The sequence below is a fragment of the Cervus canadensis genome, chromosome 23, assembly GCF_019320065.1.
Source record: "Cervus canadensis isolate Bull #8, Minnesota chromosome 23, ASM1932006v1, whole genome shotgun sequence".
In the NCBI taxonomy this organism is placed as follows: domain Eukaryota; kingdom Metazoa; phylum Chordata; class Mammalia; order Artiodactyla; family Cervidae; genus Cervus; species Cervus canadensis.
Genome location: NC_057408.1, coordinates 35,448,949 through 35,468,738, shown reverse-complemented (window position 1 = coordinate 35,468,738; position 19,790 = coordinate 35,448,949). Strand labels below are relative to the sequence as shown.

Genomic DNA, 19,790 nt, shown 5'->3' with positions numbered 1-19,790 from the left:
GGTTTTTTGACATTTCTGATAAATTTATTGATCTTTAGTACCTTGGATTGGATTGGTCTATTTTAAAATTTTGTATTCACAGCTCACTGGCAAGATTTTTTGGCATACTATAAATGTGTCCTCCTTTTCTCATCTTATACCAGATTTTGAAGGTTTTTAAGTGCATGCTTTGATGAAATTATGGATTATAGATCAAGAAATGACTACAAATGGTCCACAAGCCAAGAAAGAGGTAGCAGTGAACTAACTCAGAGTTCTGTTGTTTTCATTCCACAAATGTCTTCCAGTGATAACTGTCTCTTCAGTAGATGTGTGTTGGACCTCTTCTCCGATGTCCACCCCCATAGATTGAATGCATTGCTGGAGGTGCAGAAAAGAGAAGAACATGGTAACTGCCCTTAGGAAACGGATTGTGTAATGGGCAGTCTATGTTTCTTCGTTTATATTAAACTGACATTTTCATCCTCCCAACTGTCAGTCTTCTTTTACATATTTCTAAAAAGTTAAAAAATGCACATTCCACATTAAAATGTGCATTAATTAGCTTCAAGAGCTATTTTCCTTATTGAAGGCCACAGAGAAATTCTGAAGGCATTTCTAAGATCACTGCAACAGAACTCTAAATTAGTGGTTTGGTAATGGATACAGCACAGTGTTCTATTTAGCACAGCTTCATCACCATTCTCTTTTTCTTCACTCTCTCTCAGTTCTTGCTGCTTCTGGGAAGAATAAAAATGAACATCTTATAATTAATAAAATTCCAGCTACATTCCCTTTGGTGAGGGAGCAAATTGTAATCTAGTGACATCTTCAAGTACAAGCATACCTTCACTAAAAATGAGGTCTGCCCTAATTTCTAATTATATGGTGAGTGAAAGTTGCTCAGTCGTGTTTGACTCTTTGTGACTCCATGGACTATACAGTCCATGGGATACTCTAGGCCAGAATACTGGAGTGGGTAGTCTTTCCCTCCTCCAGAGGATCTTCCCAACCCAGGGATCAAACCCAGGTCTCCCGCATTGCAGGTGGATTCTTTACCAAATGAGCCACAAGAGAAGCCCAATTTCTAAATATATGGTGAAGATCCCATATTTGTGTGAAACACTGACCTCTCTCCAGAGTTCTTAGTTTAAAACCCATCAGGCATAACCACTTCATGGTCCAGTAGTGTATCTCAGACCCACATAGCTCCTGCATCAGTGCCTCGTTCACATTCCCATCCTATTTTCTCAACAATTTCACAGTATCAATACTTCTCAGACATTTTTGGGCTCTTTCTCTATATGTTTAAAGATCCTTCAATAGAAAACAACAAAAACTGCTCATCTTTGCCTTGCCATTGAACCACTGCCTTATCTTTTTCCAAACATCTTTAATAGCATAATCTACATGGTCTATGCTTCTGCTTCCTCATTTTCCATTTAGTCCTCTTCTACTGAATCATGGTCATGAGTATCCTCATTCCCAAATCTTTTTACTTGTTTTCATTCCTCATCCTACTTGACTTCTCAGTACCTAGCTTCACTGCCAACCTTTCTGACATCTCTTTCAGTCCCTTGCTTTCTTTATACTATTTGTTCTTTCTCTGCTTTTCTCCCTTTTGGGAACTCTCTCCCTATTGCTTTTGCGTCCCCACTCCCATAGAGTATTTTACTTTTCCTTTGCCTCTACCTACTGTTTAAGTAGTGACAATTCCATTCTCTTCCCTCCAATCAGTATTATTTCTCACTGTGGGAAGTTTAATTCATTCAAGTGACTTTAGATCATATTTCTATGCTGATAACTCTAAAATCTTTATCTTAGGTCTCAGCTTTTCCCTCCTGAGGCCCAAAACTGTCCTTATAATTGCACGATAAAGTTATCTGGCCCAAATGACATAGGGTCCCTCAAATTCAAGGTTTTCAAACTATTTATCTCTCCCACTACACCAATGACCTACTCTTTCTCCATCATTTTCAGTGATTATACCATCCATTTATTTAGCTAGTCTGTAATAACTTATTGAGAAGTTACAATGTACTAGATGTTGCTCTATTTTAAATGCTTCATTTAATTATAATAGAAATAATGATAATAAATGCGGTTGATAACATTTATGTAGTACTTATGTGCTGAGTACACCTTTGTGTATCTTACTTGTTAATTCATTTAATCCTCACAACAATCCTACACACTGTTACTTACCTCATTTTAGAAATGAGGCGATTCAGCTCAGTAACTTTAGTAACTTATTTAACAACTCTATCAGATAAATAGCTGTAGAGTGGCCAGTGCTGTGTGACCAAAGCTAGTATACTAAACTACTAAACTGTGCTAACCAGGGCCAGACCCTCTCTCTCTTACGCCATACAGATCTAAATTACGTGTTTTCTGCTTGCAAATTATTTATTGTCTTCTAGACATCTTTATTCTACCAAACATACCTAAGGGATTTGATATCCTTCCATAAGTAAATTCTATATGAGGATGGCTACATCTTTTGGAACCAGGGACCAAGCCAGTGCCTTTTGTATGTCCTAGGTTGCTCAGTCATGTCTGACTCTTTGCAACCCCATGGACTGCAGCACACGAGGCTTCCCTGTCCTTCACCATGTCCCAGAGCTTGCTCAAACTCATGTCCATTGAGTCGGTGATGCCATCCAAACATCTTGTCTTCTGTCGTCCCCTTCTCCTCCTGCCTTCAGTCTTTCCCAGGATCAGGGTCTTCCCTAATGAGTCGGCTCTTCACATCAGGTGGCCAGAGTATTAGAGCTTCAGCTTCAGCATCAGTCTTTCTAATGAATATTCGGGGTTGATTACCTTTAGCATTGACTGGTTTGGTCTCCTTGCAGTCCAAGGAACTCTCAAGAGTCTTCTCCAGCACCATAGCTCAAAAGCATCAATTCTTTGGCACTCAGCCTTCTTTATGGTCCAACTCTCACATCCTTACATGACTATAGGAAAAACCATAGCTTTGATTATATGGACTGGCAAACTGATGTCTCTGCTTTTTAATATGCTATCTAGGTTGGTCATAGCTTTTCTTTCAAGGAGTAAGCATATTTTAATTTTGTGGCTGCAGTCACCATCTGCAGTCATTTTGGAGCCCAAGAAAAGAAAGTCTCTCACTGTTTTCACATTTTCCCCATCTATTTGCCATGAAGTGATGGGACCAGATGTGATGATCTTCATTTTCTGAATGTTGAGTTTTAAGCCAGCTTTTTCACTCTCCTCTTTCACTTTGATCAAGAAGCTCCTTAGTTCCTCTTCACTTTCTGCCATCAGAGTGGTATCATCTGCATATCTGAGGTTACTAATACTTCTCCCAGCCATCTTGATTCCAGCTTGTGCTTCATCCAGCCTGGCATTTTGCATGATGTACTCTGCATATACGTTAAATAAGCAGGGTGACAATATACAGCCTTGATGTACTCCTTTCCCGATTTGGAACCAGTTCATTGTTGCATGTCCGGTTCTAACTGTTGCTTCTTGACCTGCATACAGATTTCTCAGGAGGCAGATAAGCTGTTTTGGTATTCTCAGTATATGTGTGAGTGTGTGTATGCTGTATAGTATATGCTGTTAAATTATCTTTTCTTTTAACTGTCTTCTTACCTCATCTGATTCATGACCCCTCACTCCCTTCTTGGAAGCTTCTTGTTATTTTTCAGCTCCCTGTGAAAAGTGAAAGTGAAAATCACTCATTGTGTTGGGACTCTTTGCAACCCCATGGACTATTCTTCAGGCCAGAATACTGGAGTGGGTAGCCTTTCTCATTTCCAGGGGATCTTCCCAACCCAGGGATTGAACCCATATCTCCCACACTGCAGGTGGATTCTTACCAGCTGAGCCACCAGGGAAGCTCAAGAATACTGGAGTGGGTAACCTTTCCCTTCTCCAGTGTATCTTCCCAACCTAGGAATCGAACCAGGGTCTCCTGCATTGCAGGCAGATTCTTTACCAACTGAGCTATCAGGAAAGCACTTCGCTTATACTGCTAACATAACATCTGCCATTGTATGCTCATTGTTGAGCTAGCTGTCTCTTCTTGTTTACCTGTAAATATTCAAGGATGTAGTCACTTATTCCCTCGTGTACTTCCATACTCAAACACAACTGACACACAGTAGGCTCTCAGATAATATTTACTTGATGTATGGAAATAAAATTTGTACTGTGATTTTGGAGTGGTAACATAAAGATCTGACAGTATATCAAATACTTCATTTTTGTAAATTTATTCTTTTAACTATTTGGTTTCAAAATATTTTGTTCATTGACAAGTCCGTCTCTGGGGAATATGACAATTTAATTGCGACATTGAGGAAAATTATTTTTAAGAGTTATAAGCATTAGGGTTATATGCCATCTGGCTTCACATTCATTGGTAGCCAAGTATGCAGAGAAATGTTAACTAGAAATTCACGAAATAAGAAACCATGAATTCTTCCTTTGGAAATAGCAGGTGGAATTAAATTATATCTTACTGGACCTCCTTTTGCTACTCCTGTTTCAGAATCATTTACCACATCAGTGGATCCATAATATTCCATTTACAGACCAAGCAGACCATTTTTGCTGGATTGATTCATTGAGATGAACAGCTGAAACAAGTTAAAAATCCATCATCACATCCCTGCATAATTTTAAAATGAATTTAGTTGATATTAAACAGACATTTGTTTTTATTGTCTCAAAGATTAGACTTTTCCTCTAGTAAAGCAGAATAATGTATCTATATGGTGTTCTAACTTGAACAGTACATAAAGATTAGTAAATAAGGCCCCATTAAAAATACTTATAATGTAAGTAACATGAGTCCCAGTAGCATTTCTAATGTCCATTAATGCTTATTCTGAGGATCAGAGCTCATTTTACTGAGCCATTTAGTCAAACCGTGTGATTATTTAGAAAGTTAATTCATGCATACTAAAATCTAGCTTAAGTAATTCAGAGGGTAGGAGGTAAAACTCTATGGAGACGATAGTCCTTTTTGTTATTTAATGATCAGCCATAATTAACTTGCAAATTTGAAATAATTAGAACAAATTAAAGGTATTTAACTTTGCCTCCCTAAAGAAAAATTCAAATTGCACCAAATGCAGCTTTAAATTATTCAAATCTCAGAGGTCTCGGCTAGATTTTTTTTTATAATGCCTTTTCTATGATGAGAATACCAATCTGCTTTTTGTCAGAAGGCATCCTATCAAGTAATTGTTCTTTGTGTTTAATAAGTGACAGCTCTTCTTCTTTGTAAAAGTATTCCAGTCTCTCAAGACTACATCAGCATTTCCGTGGCATTTTAATTCAATAAAACAAAAGGTTAATGTTTTTCTGCTTTTTAAGGAATGCAAATACAAGTGGTATTCAATTGGTCCTGAATGACATTTAAAATTTACTATTGAAGTTCAGGCAGACTATCGCGATATTAGATTTGGGAAAAATAGAAAGAAAAGTTCAAGGAGTATTGGATTACTAGAATTTTACTGAACTTGAAGAACTGAAAATGTGTTTTTCTTTCCCCATCCTAAATTGGAGCTACTCAGAGTTTCCCATCTAGTATTTTATAAGATTGAAATATGGAGATATAATTCAATAAAATCTTAATAACTTAAGAATGACTTATACAGTGTGACAGTCCTAAATGCTATGAGTTTAGGCATTTGCTATCTTGATTTTGAGCATTTTACCATCACTTTAACAGCTCCAACAGATACCAGTTAAGAACAGCAGAGAATTATTTCTAGTAATTTCATCATATCAGTGAATGATGTCTTATATTAGACAGAGACCCTCAGTGAATTTTGTTCACATTTTATCTGGACTGTGTGAGAAACACTGATTATCTGACAGTTAGGTTTTGGCTTTCTGGTCTCTCACACAGAAAATGAATGGTCCGAAATGTGTGCACAGTGAGTGGTTCTTCAGCTTAGTACCGGATTCTATGTAGGTTTGAAAACAAAATATAGTTTATAATTTTGATATTATCTCAGCATATCTATGGAAAAGTTTCTTTGGTAATTCTTTTGCTGTTTTAACTTTATTTTTTATCAACTTTAAGTATACATTTAATTAAAATGTAGGAGAAGTTTGTGTTGTAACAAATGAATATACCTGTGTAACAGCCCAATTAATATAAAAAGTATCCATTGTTCCAGAGAGTACTTTGCTCTACTTTCCAGTAAGCCCCTCACAAACCCCTGACTCAGTGATCTAATTTCTGTCACTTAAGACAGCTTTGCATGTTCTAAATTTTCATACAAATGATATCATACAGTATGCGTATATTTGGCATCTTTTACTCACTGTATGTTTTGGAGATCTTTGCTTGTTGCTGCATATTTCGTTAGTCCATTACTTTTTAAATTCCTGAGTAGCAGTGCATTGTATAAGTACCCCACAACAAGTTTATCAATTCATTTGTTGATGGACATTTACATTGTTTCCAGATTTGGGCAGAAAACAGAAAATCTGAACTTCTGTAAACATTTGTGTGCAAGTCCTTTATAGACATATTTTCTTTCTCTTAAGTAACCAGATAGGGATAGAATGTATAATATTCTAAGTTTATTCTTAACTATACTTGAAACCCCCAAACTGTTTTATAAAGTTGTATAAATTTGCAGTCTTAACCACCAAAGTATCAGAATTCTATTTACATCATGTCATTGCCAGGACTTGATATAGTCAGACTTTTTTATTTCAACCATTTTGGTGGCTGTTAAATGGTACCTTATTGTGTTTTAATATGCAGTTCTCTGATTACTAATGATGATGACCATATTTTTTGTGTGTATGTGTGTAATAAAGTTTTATTAAAGTATAAAGGAGATAGAGAAAGCTTCTGACATAGGCATCAAAAGGGGTAGAAAGAGTACCTGCTTGCTAATGTTAGCAGTGGAGTTATATACTCTCCAATGAATCCAAAGAATGTGAAGACCATATTTTAATGTTGCTTTTGGCCGTTCGTTTATCTTCTTTTGGAATGTATCTATTAAGATCTTTCAATCCTTTTTTTAATTGGGTAAATAATCACTGAACATAGAACTCTTTGCATATTTTGAATCAGATGTGTTTTGTGAATATTTTCTCCCAGTGTGTAACTTGTTCATTTATTTCCTTAATAGTCTTTTGAAGAGCAAGACGTTTTTCTTGATGAAGGTTGAAAAGATATTTTTCTTTGTTTTCTTACAGAAGTTGTGGGTGGTGTAATGTAGGACTCAAGGTTCATTCTTTCTCTACACAGATATACCATTATTCTAATACCATTTGTTGAAAAAAAGGCTATTTTTTTCTTCATTGAATTGCCTTATGCCTTTTCAAAATCAGTTGAATATGTACACCAGTGATCACACATTTATGGATTTCTATTTCATTGATCTACATGTCCAGTCTTCTGGCCATGTCACACAGTCTGAATTACTTTAACATTATAGAACATCTTGAAATAAATTGTCTTCCAACTTATTTTTCTTATTAAAAATTATTTTAATAAGAAAATTCTTAATTATTTAATAATAATTTTCTTTTAAGAAGAAAATTCTTAATTATTTTTTAGCTATTTCAGTTTTTTTCTTTACATTTTAGATTTAGTTTATTGATTTCTATTAAGGAAGTGAAATTGTGATTGGATCAATTTAGGAGAATTGATATCCTAAAAATATTGTTTTCTAATCCATAAGCATGGTATATCTCTAAGTTTATTTAGATTTTTAAAAATTTACCTCAGTTATATAGTTTTCAGTGTAACAATCTTGCACCTTTTTCATTGAATTTATTAGTAGTATATAGAAAGAGCATTGCATTGTTAATATTTACTTTATATACTACAGTCTTGCTAACTGCACATACTCTAGCAGAGCTTGCTTGTTTTCTTTGTTTGTTTCGTAGGTTTCATAGGATTTTCAGGTTCATAGTCAGGTGAACGGCCATAACAACAGCTTTCAGGCTTTCCAAGCTTCATGCTTTTCGTTTCTTATTTTTAACTTGCTGTGTTGGCTAGAACTTTTAATTCAGTATTGAAGAGAAGTGATTAAAGAAGACATCCTTGCTTTGTGCTCAAGGAAAAGGCATTCATTTATTCACCAGTTAATATAATGTTAAATATAGATTTTTGATAGTTGTTCTTTATCAGATTAAAGTAAGCTCCATTTTTTTAATTTGAACATTTTTATAATTCTTGATGCTATTACCAAGTAACACTCCAGAAGGGTTGTATCCGTTAACTGTAGGACTAGTAATGTATGGCTAAATATGTATGTAATAGTAACATATAACTGAATTTTCATGGTAAATAAGTTCCCTAGTTTGCTTAGTTTTTATTTTCTCAAAGGCTTTTCTTACATTTAATGATATAATCATATGGCTTTGCATCTTTATTCTTTTTTTTTCCCTTTATTTATTTATTTATTTTTTCAGTGGGTTTTGTCATACATTGATATGAATCAGCCAATCTTTATTCTTTTAATGTGACAATTTACATGGATTTCTAATGTTAAGCCAACATTTTATTTTAGAAAAATACTCATTTGGCCATTATGTAGTACCTTTTATATATTGCTGCATTTGATGTGCAATTATTTTGTTGAGGATTTTTGTGTCTATGTTCACAAGGGATACCAGTTTGTAATATTACTTTATTGTAATAACTTAATAAGCTTTTGGTATCACATATTGATATGAAATGAGTTGAGAAGAGTTCCCTCCTCTTTTAGTTACTGAAAGCTTGTATAAAATTAGTAATATTTCTTCCTTAAATATGATAAAAGATATCAGTTATCTGATCAGCTTTCTTTGTAGGGATGTTTTGATTATGAATTCAGTTCTTTTAATAGATATGAGACTATTCATATATTTCCTGTTTCTTCTTGAGTCAGTTTTAACAAGTTGTTTCTTTCAAGAGATGCGTGCATTTCATTTCATCTTAATTATTGAATATGGTGGCATAAAGTTGTTCATGAGATAGCCTTAATATTCTTTTACTATCTGTACCATCTGCAGTGATATCCCCTCTCTGGTTGATGGTATTCATAAGTTTTTTTCTTTTTCTTAGTTTGTCTTGGATTAGGAGTTTTATCGGTTTTGTGACTTTCAAAGGACTGGCTTTTATGTTTTTATTGTTGTCTATTTCATAGATTTCTACTCTTCATTGTTTCCTTTTTTCTACTTGCCTTCTCTCTAGTTTGCTCTTATTTTTCTAGCTGTGTAAAATGGAATCATTGACTTTTTTTTGGCCATGCTTTGTGACATGCAGAATCTTAGTTCCCTGACCATGGATCGAACCCATGCCTCTGCTTTGGGAGCATGAAATCTTAACCACCAGATCACCAGGAAAGTCCCATTATGTCACTGACTTTAAACTTTTCTTCTTTTCTAGAAAAAGGATTTAAGCACTTACTTTCTGTATCTCTCAAATCTTAATAGGTTGTATTTTTGTTGTCACTTATTTCAAAATGCATATTAATTTCTCTTGTGAATTTTTGACCCATGAGTTATTTGGAGTATGTTAGAAAACTTCCAAATACTTCATACTTTTCTAGATATCTTGTATATTGGTTTTAATTTAGCTCCATTATAGTTCCATATTCTATAGGTGTTTATCCTTTTGAAATGTATTGAATTTTATTTTATGACTCAGCATCTGATTTGTCTTGGTCATATTCCAAGTGTACCTTTAAACATTTATAGTCTATTGAGTTATAATGTTCTGTACATGAAAATTAAACTGATGAGTAATGTTATTCAGATTTTCTGTAGCCTACTAAATTTTTTCCCTGTTTCTGTCAGTTGTTGACAAGGAGAGGGTAAAATCTCTAACTATAATGGTGCATTTCTCTACCTTTTCCTTCCTCTTATGAGTTTTCTATGTGTATTTTGAAACTGTTTTAGATAATGCATATTACTTGGGAATGCTATGTATATCTGATGATTTGTCCCTTTAATCACGATGAAATATTTTAATGATGAAATATTTCTCTTATCTTTGGTTCTACTCTTTTTCTTAACGTCTACTTTATTTGAGATCATACACCACTCTAGCCTTCCATGTGTACTATTTGCTTGGCTTACCTCCTTCCATCCTCTGTGTCAGCCTATTTACCCTTATACATTTGAAGTATGACTCTTATAAACAATATGTGGCTTGGGTTTTGCATTTTTCTGTAGCCTAACAATCTTCCTTCTATTTGATGTGAGTGTTTAATTCACTTTAATTATTGATACTATTGGATTTCCTTCCTGCTAATATCTATTCTCTGTTCCTCTGTTTTTCCTTTTCTACTTTTTTGGGGAGGAGAAAGGGAGAATAGTAATCTTTTTCCATTTTTAAACAATTTCTCTATTATTTCATTAGCTATAGCTCTTTGATTTCCTTTAGTGACTTCTATAGGGATTATAATATGCTTTCCTAACATATGAAGAATTGATGCTTTTGAACTATGGTGTTGGAGAAGACTCTTGAGAGTCCCTTGGACTGCAGGGAGATCCAACCAGTCCATCTTAAAGGAGATCAGTCCTGGGTGTTCATTGGAAGGACTGATGCTGAAGCTGAAACTCCAGTACTTTGGCCACCTCATGCGAAGAGTTGATTCATTGGAAAAGACCCTGATGCCGGGAGGGATTGGGGGCAGGAGGAGAAGGGGGCGACAGAGGATGAGATGGCTGGATGGCATCACCGACTCGATGGGCATGAGTTTGAGTAAACTCCGGGAGTTGGTGATGGACAGGGAGGCCTGGCGTGCTGGGATTCATGGGGTCGCAAAGAGTCGGACACGACTGAGCGACTGGGCTGAACTGAACATATTAAAGTCTATATAATACTAACATTGTGTCATTTTATGTAGACTAAAGAACTTTTGTATTATATATTTACCTCTCCATTCTTTGTGATATTATTGTCATATATATTACAGCTCAGTGTATTATAAATTCTCTTCTTTAAGCATGCATTTACCTTTTGATGGGGCTTCCCCAGTGGCGCTCGTGATAAAGAACCCACCTGCCAATGCATGAGATACAAGAGACGCGGATTTGATCCCTGGGTCAGGAAGGTCTCCTGGAGAAGGAAATGGCAACCCTCTCCATTATTCTTGCCTGGAGAATGCCATGGATAGAGGAACTTTGCAGGCTACAGTCCATGGGGTCGCAGAGAGTTGGACATAACTGAAGAGTTAGCACACACACAAATATCTTTTAATGACATTAAGGGAAGAATAAGAAAATACAGAGCTTTATATTTATTCACATATGTACTATCTCTGATGCTTTTCATTTCTTAGATCCAGGTTTCTAACTAATTCTTTCAACCTCAAAAACATACTGTTTCTTGTAGTGTATGTCTGCTAACAACACATTTTCCCTGTTTTTGTTTATCTGAAAATGTTATTTCTCCTTCCTTTTTTTGAAGAATATTTTCATGAGATACAGAATTCTAAGAAATTTTAGGTTTTCTTGATTTTTTGTTTTTTAGCACTGTGAAGATATTGTCTACTATCTTCTGGCTTTCATTGTTCTTATGAGACGTTAGCTGTCAAAATCATTGTTTTGTGTGTAATTGAAATTTTATCTGGTCGTTTGCAATCATTTTTGTCTTTGGTTTTCAACAGTTTGGCTGTGATCTGTGGGTCAATGTTTTTCATCATATATGGGAAACAACCTTCCATTATTTGTTTAACATACTATTTCAAGTATTTTTTCTATTTCATTTTCTATCTCTTCTCCTTCTGCAACTTCAGTAATATTTGTTAGGCAGCTTAATATTGCTTATAAGATCTCTGTCGTTGTTGTTGTTCAGTCGCCAAGTCGTGTCTAACTCTGCGACCCCGTGGACTGCAGCATGTCAGGCTTCCCTGTCCTTCACTATCTCCCTGAGTTTGCTCAAACTCATGTCCATTGAGCCGGTGATGCCATCCAGCCATCTCAACCTCTGTTGCCCCCTTCTCCTCCTACCCTCAATCTTTCCCAGCATCAGGGTCCTTTCCAGTGAGTCAGCTCTTTCACATCAGGTGGCCAAAGTATTGGAGTTTCCGCTTCAGCATCAGTCCTTCCAATGAATATTCAGGGTTAATTTCCTTTAGGATTGACTGGTTTGTTCTTCTTGAAGTCCGAGGGACTCTCAAGAGTCTTCTACAACACCACAGTTTGAAAGCATGAATTCTTTACTGCTCAACCTTCTTTATGGTCCAACTCTCACATCCATACATGACTACTCAAAAAACCATAGCCTTGATTGTATGGACCTGTGTAGGCAAAGTGATGTCTCTGCTTTTTAATGTGCTGTCTAGGTTTGCCATAGCTTTTCTTCCAAGGAAGAAGACTTTCTCACAGCAGAGGTAGCCCAGTCAGAACTTAGTGTAGAGAGTGCCTGTACAGAAGTATGTTGTTGAAAATACCCAGAGCAGTGTCGTGGTGATTGGCACAGGAGGGATGGCTAGGGATTATGACAGTGGTGATGGGATATTTTCATACAAGAGGACTAATTAAGTAAATGATTATATTAAGGAAATGGTAGCCAAGTTTCTTCTCTGTTACAGAATGGAGTTACATATATGGAAAGGTAAAAACCTGAAATGAACCCTGTTGGTTTGGGGTTTGAATTGGAGATACTAGTGTAAACTCATGATTTTCAATATGTTTACCTAGATACATAAATTAATGCATATGTACATTCATACATGCATATAGTCTCTTACCCTATGAGAACTGAGGAACAGTGATAATTCAATTCTATCAGCTTTAAAAAAAATTAAAAGATATTAATATCAGATCTCCTTGAAGAAATGGCTTATTCCATAACTGAACCAGAAATTGGACAATATAGCAATTATTTAGAGATAGAATGACTAAACTGTACCTAAACTGGCCACTGGAGAAAGGAAGAAAAGATTTCATAGGTATCTGTTTCCCTATTCTATCTTCTAAATCAAGTTTTGTTAAATGACTCATGCCAAAATTTGAGTAATTTGTATTGATTTTCTCTCTTGTGCTTTCATTTTCTTAAAAATCTACCTTCCCTTCCCTAATTTTCATCATACCATAACACCCCTTTCCTTCCTCTGCCCCCCAGCATTTTATAAAGGTGGCTTACAGAACCCCTGTCTCACAGACATTAAACTCTTCTCATCCTCAGCCTTTTCACACGTGAGAAATGATTTCTCCCATTCTTAGCCATAGTTAGTGATTCTCAGTACTTGCTGGACAGTGGAATTACCTGTGAAGCTTTAAAGGAGGAGAAAGGGAGGCATGCCATATGACTCACTCCAGACAGATTCATTCCATTTCTAAGAGTGGGAAGGACCGCCCATCACTCTTCTAAAATGTTTCTCAGATAATTTGAATTGTGTATCATGCTGTGAATCAATGCCTCAATTTGGCATCTTTTCTGAGAATGTTACTCTCCAGGCCATTTTTTCTGTCACATCTGGCAAACCACGCAGACTGTAGTACCAGCATTTCCCGTCTTCCTCATTCCAACACCTCAGACTTTTTTTTTAAGCTCACAGTTTGTTTGTTTTTTTTTAATTGAACCAACATCTCAAACTTTTAACTATAATTTACTCTGCAGCAAACTTCCTCCTCTATGTGAATCTCAGAGTATCTGATCTTACAGCCAATTCTTCCTTTTCTTTGTTTTCTATTGTCGACTCACTAAACTTGACATCCACTCAAAGTCGCCTCCCCCCCACATCTCCTAACCCCATTCTGTGTGATTCCAGTATCCATGTGGTTGATCTCTCTGTTGCCATAGCTAAGGAGATTTGTCTTCCACAGTTCACTCCAGTTTTCTTTAGCCATATCATCCATGGCCATGTCCAGAGCTTGTTCTCCCCTCCTGCGTTTCCATCACAGAAATCACTGACTGGCACTCCCTTTATACCCCACCTCTTTCCCCTGAGTCTAGTCATGTTTTCATTTCTCACATGGACTATACCAAAAGTGTTGTTTGCTTTTCTTGTTGTTTTGTTTTGTCTTTGTTTTACCTTAAAGAGACATCTAAACCCTTCACTTCTCCACTTTTTTGCCAGTCTTTCAGTCCCCTCTTTGTCTTCCTTTTTTCCCCATGTACACTCTAGACCAAATGATTGGCCTAAACTCTTCTTTTATCAGTATACAAATTTCCCTTGACCTCTAGTGTGAAGTACCCTCCACATAGAATCCTAACCCTGGATCAAGCTCTCAGGCTGCTTTCTCTGCTTTTACATCTATGCCCCTGAGCCCCAAAGCAAATTTATAATTTCTAATTCTGTTAGGCTGTCAACATGGCAGGACAATGTTATTGTTGTTCTTGGTCATTTTACCTTGAATTCCCTCGATACTGGGTCTAAATCACTATTGTTCTCCTCAGTACCCATTTCTTTCACTCACAGGAATGGATTTACCTCCTCCTTCACCAGCGAAATTGAAAGGAAAGCACGTACTTTCTCAACTCTATCTCTCTCAACTCCACAACCCTAAAGTCAGTCAGCCAATAAGCAAAAAGCTGCAGGGTTATATTGATCCATCTGTTCTCTTGAACTATCTTTCCAGATGTTTCATAGACACCTCAAACTACATTTAATCCCCATCCCCCCACCACCTTCTCTCTACTGCTTATCCACCCAAATTCAGCCATTCATTCTTAAGTCATTCCTGTCTCTCACTTTTCACATTCAGATACTTATCAAATTCTACCAATTTTAAATCCTAAATATATTTTAAAAGTTGCCTCCTTCCCATTTCTACCACTTCTTCTCTATTTCAAACTCTCATCATCTCTCATCAGAGCTGTTTCAGCAACCTTCCCACTCATCCAGTCCATTCTCTAAACTGTGCCAGGGTAATTTTTCATAAATTCAAGTTGGAGCATGTCATTTTTCTCCTTAGAGCCCTTTAATGACTCCATCTTGCTGACAAGATAAAGTTCAAGCCCCATGATATGAAAAACCAAACCTTTAATGACCTTACCCTCCCCATCTGTCTTGCGTCACCCTCCACTTGTGCATACCCTATATGCAAACTTGATGCTATAACAGTACCAAACTTTTTAAGTTGCCCAAAATATATTATGAAGTTTTGATATTTAGTATATTCGCTAATACCATTTCCTTCTAATACTATATCTTTCCATCCTCCTATCCTTCCTTGTGTGTGTGTGTTAGTCACTCAGTCAACTCTTTGCGACCCCATGGACTATAGCCTGCCAGGCTCCTCTGCTCATGGAATTCTCCAGGCAAGAATACTGGAGTGGGTTGCCATTCCCTTCTCCAGTGGATCTTCCTGACCCAGGGATTGAACCCACATCTCTTATGTCTCCTGCATTGCAGGTAGATTCTTTACTATCTGAGTACCAGGGAAGTCCTTCCTTATCCCCTACTTATCCACCAAGATTTACTTTAAATGCTTCAGGAATTTCTCTTCAGTTATGCAGATAGAGTTAAATGCCCTGCCTTTGTGCCCCCATAAACACCATGCTGTGAAAAGCTCCTAGAGTGATGGGAATACCAGACCATCTTACCTGTTTCCTGAGAAACCATCTTACCTGTCTCCAGGTTTCTCTTCAAGAAGCGACAGTTAGAATCTTATATGGAGCAATTGATTTGTTCAAGATCAAGAAAGGAGTACGACAGGGCTGTCTGCTGTCACCCTGTTTGTTTAATCTATACGCTGAGCACATCATGAGAAATGCCAAGCTGGATGAGTTACAAGCTGGAATCAAGAAAGGTGGGAGAAACATCAATTAACGTCAGACATGCGGATGATACCACTCTAATGGCAGAAAGTGAAGAGGAACTAAAGAACCTCTTGATGAGGGTGAAAGAGGACAGTGAAAGAGTCAGCTTGAGAGTAAATATTAAAAAAAAACTAAGATCATGGCATCCAGCCCTATTACTGCATGGCAAATAGAAGGAGAGAAGGTGGAAGTAGTGACAGATTTCCTCTTATTGGGATCCAAAATCACTGCAGATGGTGACTGCAGCCTTGAAATCAGAAGACAGTTGCTTCTTGGCAAGAAAGCGATGACAAACCTAGACAGTGCGTTGAAAAGCAGAGACATTACTCTGCTGACAAAGGTCTGTATAGTCAAGGCTATGGTCTTCCCAGTGGTCACATACAGCTGTGAAAGCTGGACCATAAAGAAGGCAGAATGCCAAAGAATTGATGCCTTCGAACTATGGTGCTGGAGAAGACTCCTGAAAGTCTCTTGGACAGCAATGAGATCAAACCAGTCAATCTTCAGGGAGATCAACCCTGAATATTCACTGGAAGGACTGATGGTAAAGCTGAAACCCTAGTATTTTGGTCATCTGATGCAGATGACTCGTTGGAAAAGTCCCTGATGATGGGAAAGACTGAGGGCAAAAGGAGAAGAGGGCATCAAAGGATGAGATGGCTGGATGACATCACTGGTGCAGTGAACATGAACCTGGGCAAACTCCGGGAGATGGTGAGGGACAGGGAGGCATAGCATGCTGCAGTCCGTGGGGTCACATGGGGTCACACAGCTGGGCGACTGAGCAACAACAACAACAAACACCATGCATATTCCTGAATCATAGCATGTGTCATATCATATTAAAAATGATCTGTTTTGCATTTCCCTGTCAGTCCAGTAGTTAAGACTCCATACTTCCAATGCAGGGGGCATGGGTTTGATCTCTGATTGGGAAAGTTGTGTGTGCCGCACAGCCTGACCGCCCCCCGCCCCCGCCAAAAAAAAAGCATGTGTCTTCATGTCTGTCTCCACCAATAAAATCACTTTGAGAACAGGAACCAGGTCTTGCTCGTGTTTGTACACCCAGCACCTAGCACATAACAAGTCCTCAGTAAATGTTGTTTTCCATATTTGCCAACCCTAGCCCTGTTGTATATATGACTGTGTCCTCAATAGATATCTAACGAATATATAAATGAATGACTTGGCAATTTATTGAAGAGGAATAAGGAAAGCAGAATTTGAAACAGCTGAGGTTTTTCATCTTAATAACAAGGAGGATGGTGATACATTAAATGAGAATGGAAACAGAGAGGAACTAGTTTCAAGATAAAGATTATTTATTGCTTCAGCATGAGTTGGTTTTTGGAGAGGTGGGAAAAGACATCCCGTCACAGCTTTTTGACAGATTCTTGAACAGGTCAACAGTTTTGGAGAGCACTGTGGGTGAGATGAATCTATTTATAAGTCATAATTGAAGGAAGATACGATGATGTGGCAAGGATCGCTCAGAAAGTACCAAGAGGGAAGAGAAAAAAGACAAGGACAGAATCATCAGGAATGTCTGCATTTCAGAGAGGGAAGTAGAAGTTTTCCCAATAAAAGAACTGAGCAGCAGCCTCCTAGAACTAGAAAACCAATCAAGATGTATGTCATGAACTCCAAGGGAAATAAGTTTTAAGAAAGGAGTCAGTTGCTGTCAATGTGGTCTTGTAACAAGCAAGATGGTTCAAAGAGAAAGTGCCACTAGACTTGTTCTCTAAAATATAGCTTTAGTAGGCACATCTATTAAAATTATTTTCTAGAAGCTTGACAAAGAAGGAGAGAGATTATAGTAATACAGAGGAGATTGTGAAAGTTTTTGTTTTATAATTGCAAACATACATGCATTTTGTAAGAAATTCAAGTATTCAGAAAAATATAGATTATAGAAATCTTTCCCTCGGTAACTCTATTTCTACTTCTCTGGTTTGTTATTTATCCATCCAGAACTTAGAAAATATTTTTGTATATTTTTTTACAAAAATGAGATCACAGTATACCTTCTGTTATTGCAAATTGCTTTTTTCTAACTGTATACTATGTCATGAAGTTTGTTCACAGTCGTGTAGAGAACTACCTCATTCTTTTTTCTCTTTTTTCATTTATTTTATTTATTTTTTAATTGAGGTATAGTTGATTTACAATATTGTATTAGTTCAGGTGTGTGTCATAGTGATTTAAAATTTTTATAGATTATGTTTCATTTAAAAGTGAAGTGAAGTGAAAGTTGCTTAGTTGTGTCCAACTCTTTGTGACCCCATGGACTATACAGTCCATGGAATTCTCCAGGCCAGAATACTGGAATGGGTAGCCTTTCCTTTTCCAGGGGATCTTCCCAACCCAGGGATCGAACCCAGGTCTCCTGCATTGCAGGCAGATTCTTTACCAGCTGAGCCACAAGGGAATTCCAAGTTATTTGTAAAATAGTGATTATATTCCCACCAACTTTCTCCCACCTGGTGGGTTGTCTTTTGTTTCTTCAGTGGTTTCTTTTGCTATACAAAAGGTTTTAAGTTTAATGGCTGTTGTTGTTTAGTCACTAAGTCACATCTGACTCTTGCAACCCCGTGGACTGTAGCCCATCAGGCTCCTCTGTCCATGGACAAGCAAGAATACTGGAGTGGGTTGCCATGTCCTTCTCCAGGGATAAGTTTAATTAGGTCCCACTTTCTTATTTTTATTTTTATTTTCTTTGCCTTAAGAGACAGATCCAAAAAAAATATTGCTACAGTTTATATCAAAGATCATTCTGCTTGTTTTTCTTCTAGGAGTTTTTGTATATAGTGTGAGAAATTTTTCTAATTCCACTGTTGTTTATGTAATTCTGTGGGGTAACTTCTTAAAAGTACAGTTGTAAGAGGTTAGGTGCACTTTTACCTTGTAGTGACAAATCACTCACCAAAGGGTTATCCCAATTTGCAGTTTCCCCAGTGCTATAATAAAATCCTCGTGCCCACACTTCCTCTGACACTGAGTATTATTATAACCTTCCCACTTAAGGGAACAGTTTTTGGATTTAGGTTTTTTATTTTTAATGAAACATCCGGTCTTATTTGTAATCCTGGGAAAGCACAGAGAAGTTTGTAAGTAATAAGAAAAGGAGATGATTGGCAGGGCGTAGTCACAGAGGGCATGGGTCAAATGGTACCAAGAGTATGAGTGAAAGGTATGATTTTTTCTTGAGGTTTTTTTTATAATTTTATTTTTGGCTGTGCTGGGTCTTCATTGCTGCACAGGCTTTTCTCCCGTTGCGACAAGCAGGCACTGCTCTCTAGTTGTGGCTCACGGGTTTCTCGTTGCAGAGCGTAGGCTCAGGAGTTGTGGTGCTCGGGCTTAGTTGCTCCACGGCATGTGGAATCTTCCTGGATCAAGGATCAAACCTGTGTCTCCTACATTGACAGGCAAATTCTTTACCACTGAACCACCAGGGAAGCCCCCTCTTCAGAGACGTTAATAGAGGAATAGTAGATGGGTAAATTTGGAAGTAAATGCAAATGAAAGAAGAAAATTTTTGTATAGTCATCTTTATTTCAGAGAAATTAGAATCCAGGTTCCTAAGATGGGATTTGGAATGAAGGTACAGACAAACCTCTGTGTAAAATGGAAGGGAGGATTCAGTATTGGGAATGATCAACACTGACTAGTATTGGGAGCATGAGTGGCCTGAGAATGTATGTCTTGGGGGAATCCAGTAGTCTTGGTGATGTTAACTTTTCTGTAAGAAGAAGTAGAGATGTAGTTGTTGAATTTGCCAGGATTTGGGACTTCTGGCTTGAGGTAAATTTATCTTACATTCACAGTGATGTAGTTTTATTCTCCCTATCTTCCTGCCACATGAAAAGTAGTTTTATGAGCTAAGATACACGTCCATTGGCAGGTCAATAAGGAAAAGTGACCCTTGGGTTCTGGTAAAAAAAAAATTTAAGCTCATAAATTTAATACACTGCTTTATGCCCATATAAAACCATACTGCTAACAGTTTAAGTTTCTTTATACCACTCTGAACATAAAGCTATATAATGTATTGACTTTTATTAATAAATTATGATGTGAGCAAACATTACTAAAATTTCTGATCCAC

At 37.0% G+C, this 19,790-nt stretch overlaps 1 protein-coding gene across 3 annotated transcripts in view; it reads left to right on the top strand.

Moving 5' to 3' along the window:
- KIAA1328 (KIAA1328 ortholog) overlaps positions 1-19,790 on the top strand; it is a 267,669-nt gene that overhangs the window by 133,093 nt on the left and 114,786 nt on the right. The gene's annotated exons all lie outside the window — the stretch shown is intronic.